Source organism: Sminthopsis crassicaudata, chromosome 6, assembly GCF_048593235.1.
Source record: "Sminthopsis crassicaudata isolate SCR6 chromosome 6, ASM4859323v1, whole genome shotgun sequence".
NCBI lineage: Eukaryota > Metazoa > Chordata > Mammalia > Dasyuromorphia > Dasyuridae > Sminthopsis > Sminthopsis crassicaudata.
The window spans coordinates 14934389-14953472 of NC_133622.1; the positions used below are offsets into that span (position 1 = coordinate 14934389).

General features: G+C 35.2%; 1 protein-coding gene across 6 annotated transcripts in view; it reads right to left on the reverse strand.

The window, feature by feature from the left end:
- PPARGC1A (PPARG coactivator 1 alpha) overlaps positions 1 to 19084 on the reverse strand; it is a 755048-nt gene that overhangs the window by 135134 nt on the left and 600830 nt on the right. The gene's annotated exons all lie outside the window — the stretch shown is intronic.

Here is a 19084-nt window from a genome sequence, read left to right on the forward strand (position 1 = left end):
AGACCCTTGGGCTCAGCTATACTGCTATCAAATCTTTATCCCAAAGAGATCAAAAAAAGGAAAAAAGGACCAATCTGTACAAAAATATTTGTATCTGTTCTCTTTGGAGCAAAGAATTGGAAATCAAAAGGATGCCCATCATTTGGGGCATGGCTGGATAAATTGTGGTATCTGACTGTGATGGAATACTATTTTATTATAAGAAATGATAAGCATTATAGTTTCAGAAAAATCTAGGAAGACTTTTACAAATTCATACAAAATGTATTGAACAGAACCAGAAGAACATTGTATATAATAACAGCAATATAGTAAGGATGATGAACTATGAAAGACTTGATCAAAACAAAACAATGACCCAAGACACTTCCAAAGGAATCATGATGAAAAATGCCATCCACCTCCAGAGAGAAAATTGATGAACTCTGAATACAGATTGAAACATACTTTTTTTTACTCTATTTTTTATTGTTTGTTTTCTTATTCAATAGGGTTTATAGGGAAATTTTTGCATGACTTCACAGGTATAATTGATATAAAATTGCTTTCCTTTTCAAGACGAGAGGAGTAGTAGGAAGGAAAGAGAGAATTTGTCATTCAAAATGATAAAAATAATTATTAATATTTTTACATGTAATTTACATATAATATTTAATGAAACAATTTTTAAAAGCATAGCAATGGAAGAGAATATTTCTCATATTCCAAACAGTTTTTTTTTACATTTCAATTTCTTAATGGGAAAAAAAATGGTAAATGTTCAGTAATATACTTTTTCAGGTAGCATAATGGGTTAGGATAAGCACTGATCAAATGCCAGCCACTGCACTAAGCTCTTTACAGATACAATCTCATCTGATCCTCAAAACACCCCTGGGAACCAAGTATTATTATTACTCTCATTATATAGTTAAGGAAATTTGGATAGAAGGAAGTAAGTGACTTGCCCAGGAAGTTTCAAAGGATAAATTTGAAATCAGGTTTTCCTAACTCCATTCTCTCTAGTGCATCACCTAGGTGATGCTCTTTTTACATGTAGTAGAATAAATACTGGAATTAAGAGACCTGGGTCATATTCTTAATGAGATTCTAGGAAAGGAGTATTATCACATCTCCAGGCCTACACCTCTAAAATTGTGTGCAGGATCATATTCATGATGAAAACTAAATCATCTCTAAGAGTCTTTCTAGACTCTAATAAGCTATGAATCTAAGTTTGCCTCATTGGTTCAGAATTCAATATTGAAAGATTGCCTGATGGATATTTAATGTGATGGTTTTGTTTAACAATCTGAGTTCTTTTAAGTATCATTCTTTCTAACTTTGCTTAACTTTTAAGTAGAATCAAAGTAGATGCCCAATTTTACTTTGTGCTTTTTTGGTTTCATCAGATAAATAGAAATTCAGAAAAGAAGCCAATTTCTCCCCCGCCTTTTATTTTTTTTCTTCCTTAAGGTTTAACATTAAGCTGTACATACCATTGCTTTCTAAAACAATAAAGTCATATCACAAGTTGCAGGGATGCTAAGTGGTTGTTTGGCTTCTCTGTGAATTTGATTTACTTTAAAAAGAATGAAAATCAGTCTCATAGTGGTCCTGACCTTACTATAACTCTGAGGCAAATAGCACCCAAAAGTGGTGGTTTTCTATAGTGCCTCTCCAAATTTACATGAACAAAAATTTTCCAAGATTCACAAAAATAGATGCTTCTTTGAGCCAGGGAATGAAAGAGTGATCATAAAATATCAGATGATCTTTTTCAAAATTTTATCTAAAGTTCTAACACATGGAATAATGGAAAACAAAGGCATGGTATTCAATAAAATGAAATGTTATTAGCAGTCCTGAAGTCAAAGTTGTTTTAGAATCCATAGCCTTAACATAACTTTTAGAAAGATTGCAGAATCATCTTTTAATTAAATTTATTTTGGGGGCTACTGAAGGAAAAGAAGACTCAGCTAATATATATGATAGTATTTTTAATGAAAACATTAAAACATGTTTTCTTCTAAGTAGTAGTTTCCCTACCCCATTTAACTGATTTTTGACAGTGAATATATGCAAATAAGATACTTTATGTTTAAACAAAATATAACAAAACTCAAAATCTTTATATCAATTAATTACAGAAGGGTCACTCATTTTAATGAATCACAGAATCTCAGTGCTAAAAGAGACTAAAATAATTTTCCCTAATTTTTTTTTTCTTTCCCCAAACAGGAATTTAACATCTGGAAGGTGGTCATTATGACCTACATTCACCCTTCTCAAGACACAAGACTATCACAGACTCATATGTACTGAGGAGATATGAAAGTGCAATATTAGAAAGGGACATTTGTCAATTACACCAAAATGTTTATAAAAGAGATTTATGTCATCATCTTACAAAAAAGAAGTCCAAGAGTTTCTGCTAAGGATCAAACTCTGATTGTATTTGATGAAATTTAGCAATATAACCATATGTATTATTCCAGCACATGTTATTATATGTATTATTTTAAGAATAGAGTTATTTTTCTTAGAGAAAACTGGCATTTTATAGATAGTAGGTCTTCAACTTTGATTACAAATCTACCCACTTTCTTTTTCCAAGGGAAAAATGTGTTGTATTATATAACTTTAATTTTTAGTTTTTGAAGGCAAATAGTATTTGATAAACAGTTATATTATGGAATATTATTTCTTATTTGATACTGAAATTAATCTCAAGGTATAGCTTGTTAAATTATTTCAATCTATACATTTGACAGCTTTGGCACCTTAATCTAGTTCTTCTCTACTCATAAAATCTAATAAAATAAATATATTTATTTCCAGTTCATTTCATGTTAAGGATTGTAGTATTTTGCAAACAAAACAAAACAAAACAAAAAATAAAAAACAAAACCAAAAAACCTAATTAATAGCAATCATATATTATAGTACTTTTAATATTTGAAATGAAAATTCCACACCAGAGGGCAATAGATTAGATGATCCAAGTAGCCTAAACCCTTCCTATTTGCTATCTTCTTAGGACATGAGAAACCTATATTGAAGGAATCTGAATATCAACTGAACACCTACTTAACTGAAGGGCTGTTCTAAAGTTTCAAAAAAGATTTTGGCATCCTAACTTTAATCCTAAATTTGTGGGGCTGTTATAGTTGAAATATATAGCAATATTTTTAGATTTTTAATTTTCCATCTTACCTTGGACCAATTGGCAATTTAGTAATGAAATTCAAGGTCTGACAAATACCCCATTTTCACAGATGATAACTTTATCACTATCACCAATATTATCAAGCCACTGTCAGTATGTACATTAACTATCAATGTTTCTATCACCCTGCTTTTTAAAGAGCAATCTCTGAATATTTTAAAAACATTAAACTTTCTAGGGTAAACACATCCCATTCAATGTGTGCACTAGTATATGAACATACACATTTATATATGGGTATATTCACTTACAGAAATCACAGCCAGAAACACTACAAAGAGGGATTCAATGAGACAGCCTTAATTCCTTCTAATCACTGAAAACCAATGCATTTTGGGAAGAATCATCTTTCAAAAACATACTACTATGACACTAGGTATTTTCAGCTTAATACATCTTTATTTTCTCTCTCTATAGGCTCAAATATTTCCCTGGCATAAATATGTTTCATTTAATATAGATAATATTATAGAGTATAGATATACATTGTAGATTAATATAGATAGAAAAGAGAGAGACAGAAAAGAAAGAAAAAAGGAGAGAGAGAGAGAGAGAGAGAGAGAGAGAGAGAGAGAGAGAGAGAGAAGAGAGGGAAAGGAGATAGATAGAGAGAGAGATAAGGGTAAAGGGGTAGAGGGAGGAGACATACAGATAGAGATAGAGGAAAATAGACACAGTTATATTTATATACACATATATACTGATATAGATATCTAGATCTCTCTACATATTATATATATATATATATATACCATCATAAAACATACACTATTGTCATTTTCAAAATATCACATAAAAAGGTTTAGACAACTAACTATATGTAGAAAAAAAAATGACCATTAACAAGAAGTCAACCTAAGGGTTTTTCTAGACTTGCTCTTAATGCTCATTTCCTAAATGCAGCTACAGATGACCACTATAAGACATATGTCAGCCCTCTACCTTCTATGGCAATATTTTTACCTGAAGTTCACAGAGCTTTTCAAATAGGGCTTAAACTTGTTACTTTTTAATTCCAAAGGTGGAATGACATGTCAGGACACCTCAAAGTTAGTACTAAATGAAATCCCCAGCATGGTGTGGCCCTGAAATCCAATCTCAATCAGATGTGGACGTAAGAGCAAATATGTACAGTATCATGTGCTTTCCAACAGCACCAGGTCCCGAGGGAGCACTCTGACATCAGCAGCCCGAGACAGGTGGTTCCCTTTCCAACTCAAGATGAAAAAAAAAAAAAAAAGACTGTCACGCTGAATAAATATAGCAGTACTGTAATTTTTCCTTGGTATTTTCCCCGTGATCCCTATCCTATGACACCTCGTTGAAAGAATCTTTGTTTTTAGGCCATCCAAACCATAAGTCACCCAGCAGGTGCGTGTGCCCAGACGTGAGCAATATTGTGGGCACGGGGAAGGGCTCCGTTTGGTTGCCCCAGCTGGGAGGGCTAACATTTTTCATTTTTGCATAGAGGAGAAAGAGAAGCATAAGTATCCCCAGAAACAAGGGCTGTACTTCTGCCTTTAAAATATCCCTGTACTATCTTAGTTCCCTGTGACTGGTAATACCCACAGGAATGCCATCCAGAAACCAGGCCAGCGGCCAATCGGATCCATACATAGAGTCGGTCGGGACTGAGCCTGGCCAGTTTGATTCCAGGTGCCAAAATAGTATGTGATGAACTAAGACTTCTGTGGTCAATGTGATTGGCTTTTTGGACTGGACCGTCAGCCTCGGAACTTGTATATACTGAATTCAGCTCCTGTTCCTCTCTCTTCCCAGATACTTTTACTCGGTGACAGCGACTGGCTCTTGAAGCATTCTCCTTTTTGTTGGATCTCCTTAGAAACACAAATCTTGTTCCCTGGCAGCGGTTGCTCTAAGTGCTGTACCACATGCCCAAACTAGTTCTCCCTCGCAGCTTTAATTCACAGTAAGTGGCTTGAAAGGAGGTCAACACTTCTCAAAAACTGCTCTGAGCTATTTGCTGCTTCGGCATCTATTTATGAAAGACATGTTCCCTCCGAGAGACTTGGTTTCTGACTATTAGTATTGACATCCTTATGGTATGGATTACAAAATATCTAACACAAGGGAATAAGCAGAGTTTCCAACCTTAACCATAATTCACCTGGAGAATTCAGGAAGCTTTAGGAACCATGGAAATCAATAGTTCCCCCCCCCCCAAAAAAAAAAAAAAAAAAGAAAGAAATCTGTCTCTGAAAAGCTCCTCAAAGCATACATATACTTTCTAGTTTCTTTTTTCCCTCAGACATACATTGAATATTTAACTTCATGAGGTCTCCTTATGTTTATATTGAACCTCAAATGCCAGGTTTCCTAGTGATCTACCAGAGTAATAAACAAGTATAAAGGAGGGGAAGCAAAATAATCTTCCTGGCTTGCTCAATAATCTTCCTGGCTTGCTCAATTTTCAAAGTAGATGAACTTTACTACTCCCCTGAAGTTCATAGTTTTTCCATAATAACTTAGGGGAAAAAAATCTCAAAATAGTATTTAGCTTAGCCCCACCCCCACCCCTTTCAAACAGATATGATATTATGATACCAAATTTACAGAGGATGTAACTGAGGCACAAAGAGATTGATCTAAGCCTTCATTTTCTGGATGGTGGCTTCGGGCCCAACAACAAGAGCAATACAATATACTTAAAAACAAAATACTTTGGCCACTATCAATAGGACCTGTACAGTTAAGAGATCTCCTTCAGAAATGCTTTTGGGAGGAAAGAGTACTATATATATCACAGTGTATGGTGACTAAGTATCATCTATTCATTTAGAAGGGAAACAAATAATATCAAATCTAGCTACAACCAATACTTTATCTATTTTGTTGCCTAGTGGTGTTTTAGTAAATAGTAAAATCAGGACTTGAGTCCATATCTCCTGCCTCCCAAAGTAGTGCCATTTGTAAGTACCATGCTTCCTTCTCTTTTTTCAGAGTCAGTATATTTAGAAATAACCTTGTTTCAATGTAACATGTAGTAGAGATTGGATTAAATAGCATTTAATAGTATGTGTATGTAAGGATGATCCTAAAGAGGCATTTAAATCCGTAAAATACCATTTAAAATGTTATCTTAGGGAGAAAATAGTGATCACTTTTACATAATTCTCAAAAAAAAGCTCTAAATCAAGTTCTATTCGTAAATGTAGAAGTGACAAGGTAAAGAAAGGTTTTACGGATTTAAATGTCTCTTTAGGATCATCCTTACAAATATAGACTCAATTAAATAGATAAAAGCCTGGAGTCCAGAAAAATCAGAATTCATATCCATCCTCAGTATATACTTGCTGTGTGGTGCTAGGCCAAGTTCCTTAACTCTTGTTTACCTCAATTTCCTCCTCTGTAAAATGAAGATAATAGAAATATCCACTTTTCAGGTTACTGTAAAAATGAAGTGATACAATTCCTTTGTTACTCTGAAAGATTTTTAGTGCTTCCTCCATCATGAAATTATTTAGAATTGAATTATATAGTTATGTATTTTAAACCTCTAGTAGAATAGCCACTTGAAGGCAGGAACTCTTTATTTCTTCATTTATTTGTTCCTTCTTTCCTCCCCCCCCTTCCTCCTCTCTCTCTCTCCCTGTCTCGCTCTGTCTCTCTCTTTCTCATTCTTCTTTCCATTTCTACTCTCCCCCTCCTTTTTTACTTTCTTCCCTCCCTCCCTTCTCTCTTTCTTTCTTTCCTTATTACCCTCCCTCCTTCCTTCCTTCTTTTCTTCTTTTCTTCCTTCCTTCTTTTCTTTCTTCCTTTCTTCCCTCCCTCCTTTCTCTCTTCTTTCATTCCATTCTTCTTTCCTTCCTTCCCTCCCCACCTCCCCCCCCCTTTTTTTTTGTATCTGTATCCTCTGGCCATGGAGGCCGAGGAAAAGGAACTAGTATTTAATAAGTGACTACTATAAAACAGGCACTGTGCTAAGTATTTTAAAAACACTATTCCATTTCATCCTTAAAACAACTCTATGTCGGAGGTCCTACTATAATTCTTATTTTACAGGGGAGGAAACTGACACTGACAGATGTTTGTCCAGAGTCACACAGCTAGTAAATGTCTAAGGCCAGATGTGATTCCTTCCTGGTTCAGAATTCCCCTCAGGCATTGTTCAGTGCCTTGCATACAGTAGACACTTAATAAATGTTTTCCAAACTGAAATGGAACCGGGAAAACTTCAGCAGTCATCTAGTTCAATTTCATTTTTAAAGATGTGAAAATAGGCTGAAAAAAATTGTCCAAAATCTCATGGATAGATTGACTGATTCCTAGGTCCATTTTCCATCCAATATATCATACCAAATAAAATTCTCCTTCAGTGATTCCATTTCGTAGTTATTTTGTAATATTGTTAAAAATAAGAGCTGATGTGATGCTTCGAAGTCTACAAATTACATTTATGTGCATTATCTCCTCTGATTCTTGCAAGCACTCTGTGACATAGCGCATTTCTCCCCAGAATAGTTCAGTGAACTTCACGACCACACATTTGGTAAAGGTCAGAGTTTTGAACTGCTTCTCAACTAAATCTATCTCTAGTACTCTTTCTACTACGCCTATTTTCACAAAGGATCAGAATACTCTTTCAAGTAACAGGAAATATGCTTGAGTCAAGGTTGAAAGGAAAGTTATTCTTATTCTTTATAAAGTTTTGGTTCAGATTATTAGCAGCAGTCACTCCTAACTGAAAGGTCAATAGGACAAAGACTACTTGGCTGATTTGACAGTCATTCACGCTGAAGATGCATTTCTATGGACATAGTGTATGTGCTCAGTCAGTAACATTAAACGAGGCAAAGAGGAAAAGCACATTTTCTCTCTAGTGTTGCCTTGCTATTAACTCTGTCCAGAAAATATCAATATAATGCCTTATTTCCACCTTGCATAGTGAAGGTATTATTGGAAATAAAATTCAAGAAAAAGGACCAAATAGATTCAATGCATTACTTAGATTCTATTATATAGTAAAAGATGTATGGGGTGAGGGAATATTGTTTACTTTGAGTCTATAGCAGTTCATGTAACTATCATGTTTTTCTCAATTCCACATTAGTCATTTCTCATGATATTGTATACCATTACATGAATAGATCACGATTTTTATTACGTAAATATATCATATATGTATCAGTCCAGCCACTTTACATTGAGAGAATGAGATAATTGCAGAGAGTCCAGACAACCTCAATTTTTTTTTTCACAATATGGAAGAACCCTAGGGGCTTGAGAGAGTAAAGTGTAATAAACATGTGCTTCGGACAGTGCAATGCAGAGTGAGCTTTGGTACATATACATGTGGGTATGTATATGTCACACACACACACACACACACACACACACACACACACATATATATATATACATATTTTATATATAGGACACTATTTTGAATAAAGAAGACCTAACTGAATGCTTAAAAGTGTAAAATATCAGCCAATAACTTTTTATTAAGCTTCTACCATGTGTCAGGCTCTCTGCTAAGCATTGTAACACACACACACACACACACACACAAAATGGCAGGAGACAGTACCTGCCCTCAAGGAGTTTGTCATCCAATGAGGGAAACAACATTCAAAGAAATACATACAGATCAAACTATGTACATGAGAATAGAAAAAATAATTAACAGAGAGAAGGCATAAGAAATGAGAGAGGTTGGGGGAAACTTCTAATAAAAGATGCAATTTTAGCTGAAATTCAAAGGAGGTCAAAAAAGTCCGTCAGCAGGACTAAGGAGGGGGAGCATTCCAGATGTGGCTGAGACAGTCAGGGAAATTCTGGGAGTTGAGGATGAAGTCTCTTGTTCATGGAAAGACCAAGAGCCCAGTGTCACTGGATTGAAAAGTAGAATATAAAGAAAAAAAAAAAGGTAGGAGGAGGTGAATATACTGTGAAAGGTTTCAAATGGCAGAGAATGTTTGTCTATGATCTTGGAGGTGATAAAGAGCCACTGGAATTTACTAGGGGAGGGGTCCATGACATGCTTTAGGAAATTCACTCTAATGGCTAGATTATAGTGAGGGGACCCATGAGGCAGGCAGACCCATCAGCAGGCTATTCCAATAACCTAGCATAGGGTGATGAGAGTTCACATCACATTCAACCAGACCTTTTTGATTTAGTACAATAGTTAGCAGGGATAGAAGGAGCAATTTGGAGGCAGGAAATTGACAGCAGATGAGCATATTTGTACGCAATAAGGAATGAAAAGGGGGTAGGGAAGGATTGAAAATAAATGAAAGAGTGGGGATGTCAGAGAGGGTGACCCGTTGGAAGAGAAAGGTTGGAATGAGATCACTTGGACAAGAAGAGGGGGTTAACATTGGTCAGGAGCAAGAGCACGTCATCATGTGAGGAAGGGGCAGGGGAAAAAAAATAGAAGAAGGCATCTGAAAGACAGGTAATGAGGAAGAGGGAAGAAGAGAGAGGCCATGGCAAATGGACTCCATTTTTTTCTGTAAAATGTAAAAGAAAATTCTCAGTTGAGATAGTAGAAAGGAAAGGAGAATAGGAGAGAGTGACTATTGCAGGAGAGATGGCCTGGGAGGAGTCAAGAGTTTGGAGGTCACAGTGGGGAAAATGAATGGGCTTTAATAAGGGAAGAAGAGAAAAACGAATAGATTATAGTTAGCTTAGGGAATTTTTCATCATAGATATAGTTCATTTTAGATGATAGCAAAACCAAGGGTAAGACAATCTTTTTGTGTGACTAAAATGGGGGGCAAGAGTGGTCCATGGAAAGTGAATAGGTTCAAAAACATGGTGGTGAGGATATTGGGGGAGAGTATATATATACATATATATATACACACACACACATAGATATATGTATATATATACATATACACACACACATAGATATATGTATATATATACATATACATACACACACACGCACACACACACACACACACACACACACACACACATATATATATATATATATATATATATATATATATATATATATATATATATATATAAAGACCACCAGTATAAAGGCTAGCATTGAGGGAGAGAAATTGTGAGTCAGTTAGTGAACTCATTGAAGAAAGAAGAATGACCTGGGGCTATTTAAATAATGGATTTTGAAGAAGTAGCAGATTTGGATAACATGACATTCAACAAGAGAGAGAACTGCATGATGGAAGCAGAGAAACTGGAGGAAGGAAGGAATGTTCTAACTCCTCCATTTTGATTGGCGAATAAATCAAGTTTCACTTAGGACAAGTAAGAGTAACCAGGGAGGCTGGATTAACAGGAGGAGCCAGGCTTCTGTAATAGCTAGTAGATGAGAGGAGTGGGAAAGATGTAGGATAAAAGGAAATTCGTTACCTGTGGAACAGATATTCTAGGAGGCAAAGGGCAAAAAGAGGAGTGGAGTTAGGACGGGAGCATTTTGGGGATGGGAGCATTGAGGGCAATAAGAATGAGGAATCAAGTGGCAGGAGGTAGGGTATGGAGTTTTATTGATGACCTATGGGAATTCTAAATCCCTGGGATGTGAAGGGTATTATCAAGTGTGAGAATGTTCATTTTTGAGTGATGATATAATAGAGCATATTAACATTTAAAGACTTTTATATGATTTTTCCTTTTGATCTTGACAACACAAGAGTAGAAGTATTATCTTCTGTAATCAATACATGATATTCTTTTCTCAACTTAATTTACCTTGCATCATAATTATTTGTGTGCTTCTTAAGGGAAGGTATAGTTTTTTTTAATTATTATTCTTTCTTTCTTTCTTGTTAGTTTTCCCAGAGAATTAGCACCAGACCTTGAATGTAGCAGGTACTTAATAAATGTCTGTTGATGTGACTAGCAGTTTAGTGACAGGAAGTGCAGTAAAGTATGATATTTTGGGAATGTTTACAATGGACAAGGGTCTTTGTATATAATTGAGGTAAAACTTCAACTCCGGTCTTATAGCCCGATATTTTCTACTATACCACATAAGGACATTCAAGTAAAGGAAATGCAATTAGCAAGGTACCCTAGAGGCTGTGATCAAGACTTTAGATTTTATTTGAGAGGTTATTGCTCAGCTTCTAAGAAAAAGGGAAATGCAAACAAAATAATATTGAATAAGATGATTTTTATTTCATGAAAGGGAATAACATGAAATGAAATTGCTTAAAGCTATGCTGAAAAGGGATTGAAATGCCAGGGTGAAGAGTCTATATTTTAACCTATAAGCAGTAAGGAGCTACTGAAGGTTTTGAGGGAAGGAAGTGACATGATCAGACCTGTGTCTCTGGAAAATTATTTTTGACAGCATGTCTACGACAGATTTGAAAAGAGAGACACTAAAATGGCAGGACATCCAATTGAAAAGGCAAAGGCAGGATGGTGGGCATTTTAATGGAGGAAATTCTTTCTTAAAGGGTGCTACAACCCTCCCCCCTTAATAGTATTCAAAGCCTGCTTTATTTTCTCTAGTATTATAACTAAAATCTGGCCACCATATTCAAAGGCAAGGTTATAAACTGAATGTAGCACACACAAATGGATAACTAATCAATAAGAATATTCTAGTACCTACTTTTTAGCACATAGGCTTGTATTATGCTAGAACAACTTTTTGTTTTTTTCTAAATATCCCTAAAACTAAAGAATATAAAAGTATATACATCTCTATGTAATATAAACATATATAAACAAAATAAGCTTGTAATGAAAATCATTATATATAATTCTAATAGTACCTATCACCTCACAGGGATATTGTGAGGATCAAATGAAATAATGTATGTGAAGCATTATGAAAACTTTAAAATATTATACAAATGTCATTATTATTATTATGCTTGTAAATTAAATATAATATTAATGACAAAAATTATGCATTGTGTCAAATCCCACACAACCACCTAAAATAATTAGCTGAAATTACTCTAATAAATTCCAGCCCATATATATTCCTATCTCTAAGGAACAGCAAAGAGAGGAAGAAGGACGGGAGAAGGGAAAGAGAGAGAAGGTGAAAAAGAGAGAGACAGAGACAGAGAGAAGAGGGGAACCACAAGCCAATTCCAACTTACCCAACTTATGTAAGGCATGAGGAGGTCAAAAAAAAAAGAAGCAATACTGAGAGACCAGGAAGCTTCAGTGTGTACAAAACATGGTTAGACAATCTTGAAAAGAGCTCGAGGGTTAACAAAAATTAGACATAAATGATGTTGTAAAACAAAGAGAAGTTCAAATAAGCCTCATTTAAACATCTGAATTTTATCATTAAGTCTTTAGGAGACTTGGTATTTGTCATTATTAATAAATCACTAAAGATTCTCTAGGATTTAGGATTCCTCGTGATTTCTAAGTATGATGCCAGTAAGGGGAATAAATTCAATGATTATCCATGACAAATGCCTAATTCACAGTCTTAAGAGTTCCATGGGATGCTTGAGACGATCTAGGTCTATACAAACCTGAAAAATAACACAGTATGATAAGTAGTGAATACAACATAATGAATAGACCAATGTATCTGACAGATGGCCATTCAGCTTCTTGTAGAAGTCCTCCTGTAAGGGAGGATTTTCCCAGATTTCACCATCCTTTTAGCTCTAATTAAGAGTAAGTCTTCCCTTACAACAAGTCTAAATTGTCTCTTTAGAAATTCTCCCCATTGTTCCCAATTCTGCCTTGTGGAACTGCATAGAACAAGATTAATCCTTTCTTGCACATGACAGCCCTTCAAATACCCGAAGGTAGCTATTATGTTCCCCGTCTTCTCTTCTACTGGCTAAATCTGCCCAGTTCCTTCAATCAGCCCTTCTATGGCAAGATCTCAAGGCCCAGGTGACAGCTAACACATTAACTGTAATGCTACCTACATGACTGGGGTAACATTGTCTACCTTCCTGGACAGTCCCTTAAAATAAATATTTGGTGAATGTTAAATGTGTTGGCTTAATAAAATACGAAATAGTTATTAAGGACTGAGCACGTGTAAGATACCGTGCTGTATTCTGTGGGCCAAGGAAGACAAAGAATCTTAAGATATAACCCCCTGACCTCAAGAAGCCCTCAATTTAGCTAAATGTAAGTTGTAATGAAAACAGAAGTACCAGCTCATTTACTGAAAATAAAACCTGCCATTTTACTTCTAGGGGGTGAGACGTAGCAAGGATATTCAAATGCATGAAAGCCAAGTAAATTAAAGCTGATGCTCCTTTCTTTTATAATAAATTTTCTCAATTAATTTCATGACTCAGAGCAAATGTTCATTGCTAGAAACCGGGGGGCCCTGCTGATACCAATTTTAAAGACTATGGTGGTTTGTTCTTTGACATATATAGCAGATGTACTGCTTGGCAAGGGTCCCAGTGTCGACTGGATGATTCTGGTGTATAATGCCCTGTCCTTTAACCTCTCAGTCTGCCATTACTGTAACTCTTCCACAAAATCTACTCAGGAGACTCATGCTACCAGTTTTAATAAGTTGCATATAAAGCCCAAAATAGAAATATAAACAAGCATTCCATGTTCAATTAAAATGGGCTGGCCTTTCTAGTGATTTTCAAAGTCTTCTGAGAATAAGGCTTATCCATCCAAATCTCCTGCAACTCAAAAGAAATGTTTAATTCCAGGCAGTCTGATCTCCTTGTTATTATATAGATAAGATAACCATCCACAGCGCCATGTTGATTTTTGCCTTTGTGGCTTTCCACATCATCTCCTCCCCCAGTCCATCTAAAAAGTCATTACCATCTTTTCCCTCCTTGCATCCCTTACATTTGCAAGGCTCTTTCATCCATCCCCTCAACTATAGAAGGCTACATAATTCTCAGTTTCCTCTCCACTCTTATGATGGTTGCTGCATCCACCACTAGGCCTTGCCCTAGATTAGATTTTGTTATCTTTGTTCCACTTATCTTTTCAATAAGAATATAAGTTTCCTGAGGGTAGGTACTGAAATACAGCAGCCACTCAAATGTCTTTATATCTCTCATAGCACTGAGCATAATTGAAGATAGATGGGTAGCTGAATCTATACTATAGATTCTATCTATATCTATATCTATATCTATATATATCTATATTTATATATTTATATTTATATTTATATATATATATATATATATATATATTATATAGCTATATCTAATTTATTTAGAAGCCACACTTCAAGTGTAGCCAAGAAAGTGGGAAATATTTTCTCACCTTATAAAAATTTTCATTTATTCTCTATTCCAAGCATCTAATAAGAGGAAAATTATTCTCTCATCATACTTCAGCCTTAATGAAAGCACATACACTTACCTATGGAAAATAAGACGTGAGTGATAGTTTTTCTACTAATTGGTCAGGAGCCCCAGATGAAAATGTTATTGATAGAATGTTCTCCCTTTTCATGTGCAGATGAAATAGCTTCCCAGGTCAGGTAGATAAAAAATAGGTAGAATCCAAAGGAAAAAATACATGACCTGGCTATCATTAGGAGAATTAAGTCAGCACGTTAAGGCTAATGTTAACAAAATACCCCTTTTTCAGGGAATAGCCAAAAGAAAATATGAGGAGGATATTTAAAAATTTAAAAATAAAAAGCAAGAATCATGGAGAGAGAAAGGGTTTAGAAAAGAACAAGTGAATAAATATACAAACTTGCTCTTCTCAATCCATACAGTACAAGTAGAAATAAATGTAAATGAAATAATTGTGCTTTTAACAGCATGTGGAAACTCACGAATGGCCAAGGATTACATAATGATTTTTACCAAATAAGTTTAGAAATTTATCGATAGTGGTAATAACAAAAGCTAGCTTTTATATAGTGTCTTTGATGTGGCAAGTACTGTGCTGAATGCTTTGTAACCATTATCTCATTTGATTTTCACAATAACCTTGAGAGGTGGCTGTTATTATATTTCATTTTATAACTAAGGAAACTGAGGCAAACATGATGAATGATTTGTCCAAGTTGCCATTGTTTGTGTCTGCATTGAGATCTGAATTCAGGTCCTTGTGACTTAAGGACTGGCACTCTTAAATATTGTGCCACATAGCTGTCTGTAAGTGAATAAATAATGAATTTATTTTAATAATCATAATTAAACATTTTAAAAGAAAACTACAATGTTTTTTAAAAGTATCAAAAATAGAATTGTTTTGGCTGGAATCAAATGTCACTGAACCTCAACCCTGTACTTTATTTTTTGACAGGTAATGAATTCAATGTTCTAGTAGCCTTTTTTTTTTTTTTAAGTTTCTAACTCCTATAATCCACACTAATTAGTGATTAATAATAAATAGAAATACCAATGTTAAACATCACTAATCCTTCCAGTTATAGTCTGTTTATCCTCTAAAGTCAGAAGGCTTGTCTTGGGCTTACTCATATTCATATGTCTTCCCTTACCATGATATATGTTGCTAAAATCCACAATTGCAATAGAATGTACTGAGTTTAAATCTTAATTCAGCCACATACACGATGCCAGGGAAGTCACTTATATTCTCTGGGTCTCAGTTTCTTCAGACTGAAAAAAGCACTGAACTAAAAAAATTTTCATACTTTCTTCCAACTCTATGCTCTAAGATTCTTTAAAAATGATCAGGCAGTTCCCTAGTCTTTCATTGTAGAGAAACAGGACACTAAGATGTTTAAAATAATTTATCCCTACAGAGCATGTATCTGAAAAGAAATTTCATTTTCCTCAATTCAGACAAAAATTTTTCAAAATTGGAATCTTTTCTGCATATCTTGATATTCTGAGTAGATACGGCCAAGGAATCTAAGCCCCTTTAATTTTCTCTGAAACACAAATCAGTTTCTGTATTTCAATTTACAGCCCTATAATCATCTCTCTTTTGTCCTCTCACCTCCATTCCTAGTCCAAATTCTCCCAGTATGGTAGGGGAAATCTTTCATATAATTCCAAAGGAATATTACTTTTTGATACTATTGGCTGCTTGGTGGTGGACTTGTACAAAAGCAGAAAAGGAATTCAGGTACTGTGATATTCTATTTTGTGGGAGAAAGTTCCTGTTTTTCATCTTATCTAAATGATCCCAAACTGGAACTAGTTCTAGTTCAGGTAAAACAAAAGGATCCTCCCATTGATCAAGCCAGAGCCAGCAATAGGAAGCCTGGCCTAGCCAGATCTGGGTCTCTGTAGAGGAACTAGCATGGTTACAACCTGGGGCAGTCTGTCAGATAAACAGTGCAGGGTGCATGTGTGTGTGTGTGTCACCATGTGTGCCTATGTGCATGCGTACATGTTTGCTCATAAGACTGCATGTTTACACACATGCATACATCATTTGTGATTGCATGTTGCATATTTGTGCATACATGTACACAGAGTTGCATATTTGCATGTGCACTGTGTGTATGTATGTGTGTGCATTGTGCCATGTGCATCTATGTGCTATGCATGTCTGCCTGATCATATGCACACATGTTTGCATGTATATGTGCATTGTATGTGCTTGTTTTGGGGGTATTGCAAACCTGCATGTTTGTATGTGCACATGCAGGTGTATGTGTGCAGTGTATTGTGTGTGTCTTTTCATGTATGTGTGTTTGCTCATGTGCAATGCATGTGTGATGTCTGTATGTGTGAATTGCACCATATGTCTATATGCATATGTATATGCTTGTCTCCTCATGTGCATGTCTGTTTGCATACATGTGCATTGTGTGATGTGTATATGCATATTTGGTTGTGTGCATGTGTGTGCACATGTATTTGTGCGTGTGTGCACGGATTCCCACTTTTGTGTGTGCATGTATGTGCAAGTGTGCACACATACCACATTACACTGATCATCCTTTCTTACCCCCCAAAGTGAAAGGTTCCCCCCTATTCCTACTAAACTTAAAAGGAGATCCTCAGGCTAATACCAGATAGAGCAATGGGAACATGCACTGTACAAATAACCAAATCCTAGGCTGGCCCTGTGATTCTGAGGGATGTGGCTAGATTTTATCATTCAGAGTACATTAACAATTAAACTCTTAAAGACTTTGTACTCTTGGAAAACTGTAAACAACTGTGGGCTCGTCCTCAAATAACCAAGTGTGTAAGCATGGCAGTCAAATTAGTAAAAATCCCTTTGGGACAAATAATTGTAGGAGGAAGCCATCTGTATTTTTTTAAATCATACTCTTCACTTCATTCACTATTCTTATTCTGAATCCAGGGCTGGATTTTATTCCGACGTTTGTCAACAAAAAACCTTATGGAACATACCACAAGGTCCATAGACCGGATCCTTAGAAAGCCCTGGATAAGCATTGCACCCTGCCTTGTTGAACATTTCCCCAGCTACAATAGAAGTATCTGAAAAATGCTTAGCCTTTATAAAGCAAAGGCTGGTGGGAGGAGACTTAAGGAGATAAGAACAGTTTGTGTCTGTGCTTCTTGGGAATTTACTTGTAAACAGTTTAGAACCTCCTGAAAGCAAATAGGGTTTTATCTTCTGTAGTAATTTCTATTTTGAATTTTTAAAAATTATTTGATTTTTTTCTTCTCTTGGCAGAGGAAAAAGAGAATTCTACAAGGAAGCCAAAATATTCCCAAATATCAATAGGCACATTAGACATAATTAGCCACTGGCTACCAATTGGCAATCAATAATAACAGAATTCTCTCAACATCAAACCAAAGATAAAAGAGTATTTACCTCAGAAAACTTGACTTTCTTGCTAAAACTTTGACACACTCACAAGACATCTGATGTCCAAATGAATTATTAAGTTGTGGAATACCTTCTTTCCTGTATCTCTACATCTACAAATACAGTTGAGCAAATAAATATATTTCTATCATTGCTAGACAACTTAAATTATATCACATTTTAAGAGTATTAGTTTTGTTAGTTTGGTTACTTCATTTTTATTTGAGATTCCTGTTGTGCAAATACTACTACTAATAATAATAATAATGAATAAATTTAAAGGCTGCAGAGAAAAACAATCATAATAATCTAGATATATTTATGGTAATAATTCCAGTACTAGCCTGTGTCAGCATTTTGTTTTTCCCTCATGGCCACAATAGAATGCATCAATGAAAAATGCTCAATTCATTTTCATCTATGAATGAACATGAATGGGATCCTGTGACTAAAAAAAAAAAAAAAAAAAAGAAGGAAGTATCTAAACTCTACAGGAGACTTCCTATTAGCCCCCACTATTCTCATTGTACCTATTCTGGCTTTGGCTTGTCATTTACTTAAGTTTGTATTATTCCATGACAGGATGATCTATCGCTAACACCTTTCTGCCATTTCAAGTGTGGCACAAGAGGGTAAGGTCCAAGGAAGTTAGATCGGAAGTTAGAAAAAATCAGATCAACTAAATGCTGTCTTTTCACATTCTTGACTTTTCCCCCGGAGGTTCTAGAGTTTGAGCTTTGTTTTTAATTTTTTTGGTTTCTTTGTTTCCTTAAATTCCTCTAGTCTTCAATGCCCCTTGTTTACTAAGCCTATAAAAATAATAAACAATTGGATAAACACACACACACACACACACACACACACACACACACACACACCCGGAGTACTTCCCCCTATTAATTAAGCATTTCCATGAGGTAAAGAAATATTCCTGAAGCCATATAAGAGATTAAGAGAGCAAGTGGTAGTGAAAAGGAACTGTAATTTCTTTTTCCCAAAAGACAAATTTCTCAGAAAAAAAAAATTCTTGCACAATACTTAGGGCCTTTTAAAGTTAATAAAATGGACTGAAGTTTCACTTTCAAAATAATCTGCTCCTCTTCCCACCCTACACACACACACACACACACATTCCCTTTAACAAACCCTTCAAACACCTTCATTAACTCTGCTCTTGACAAAGGAAACTATTTTTCTCTGGGGTAAAGGCAACCCAGGGTACAAAGG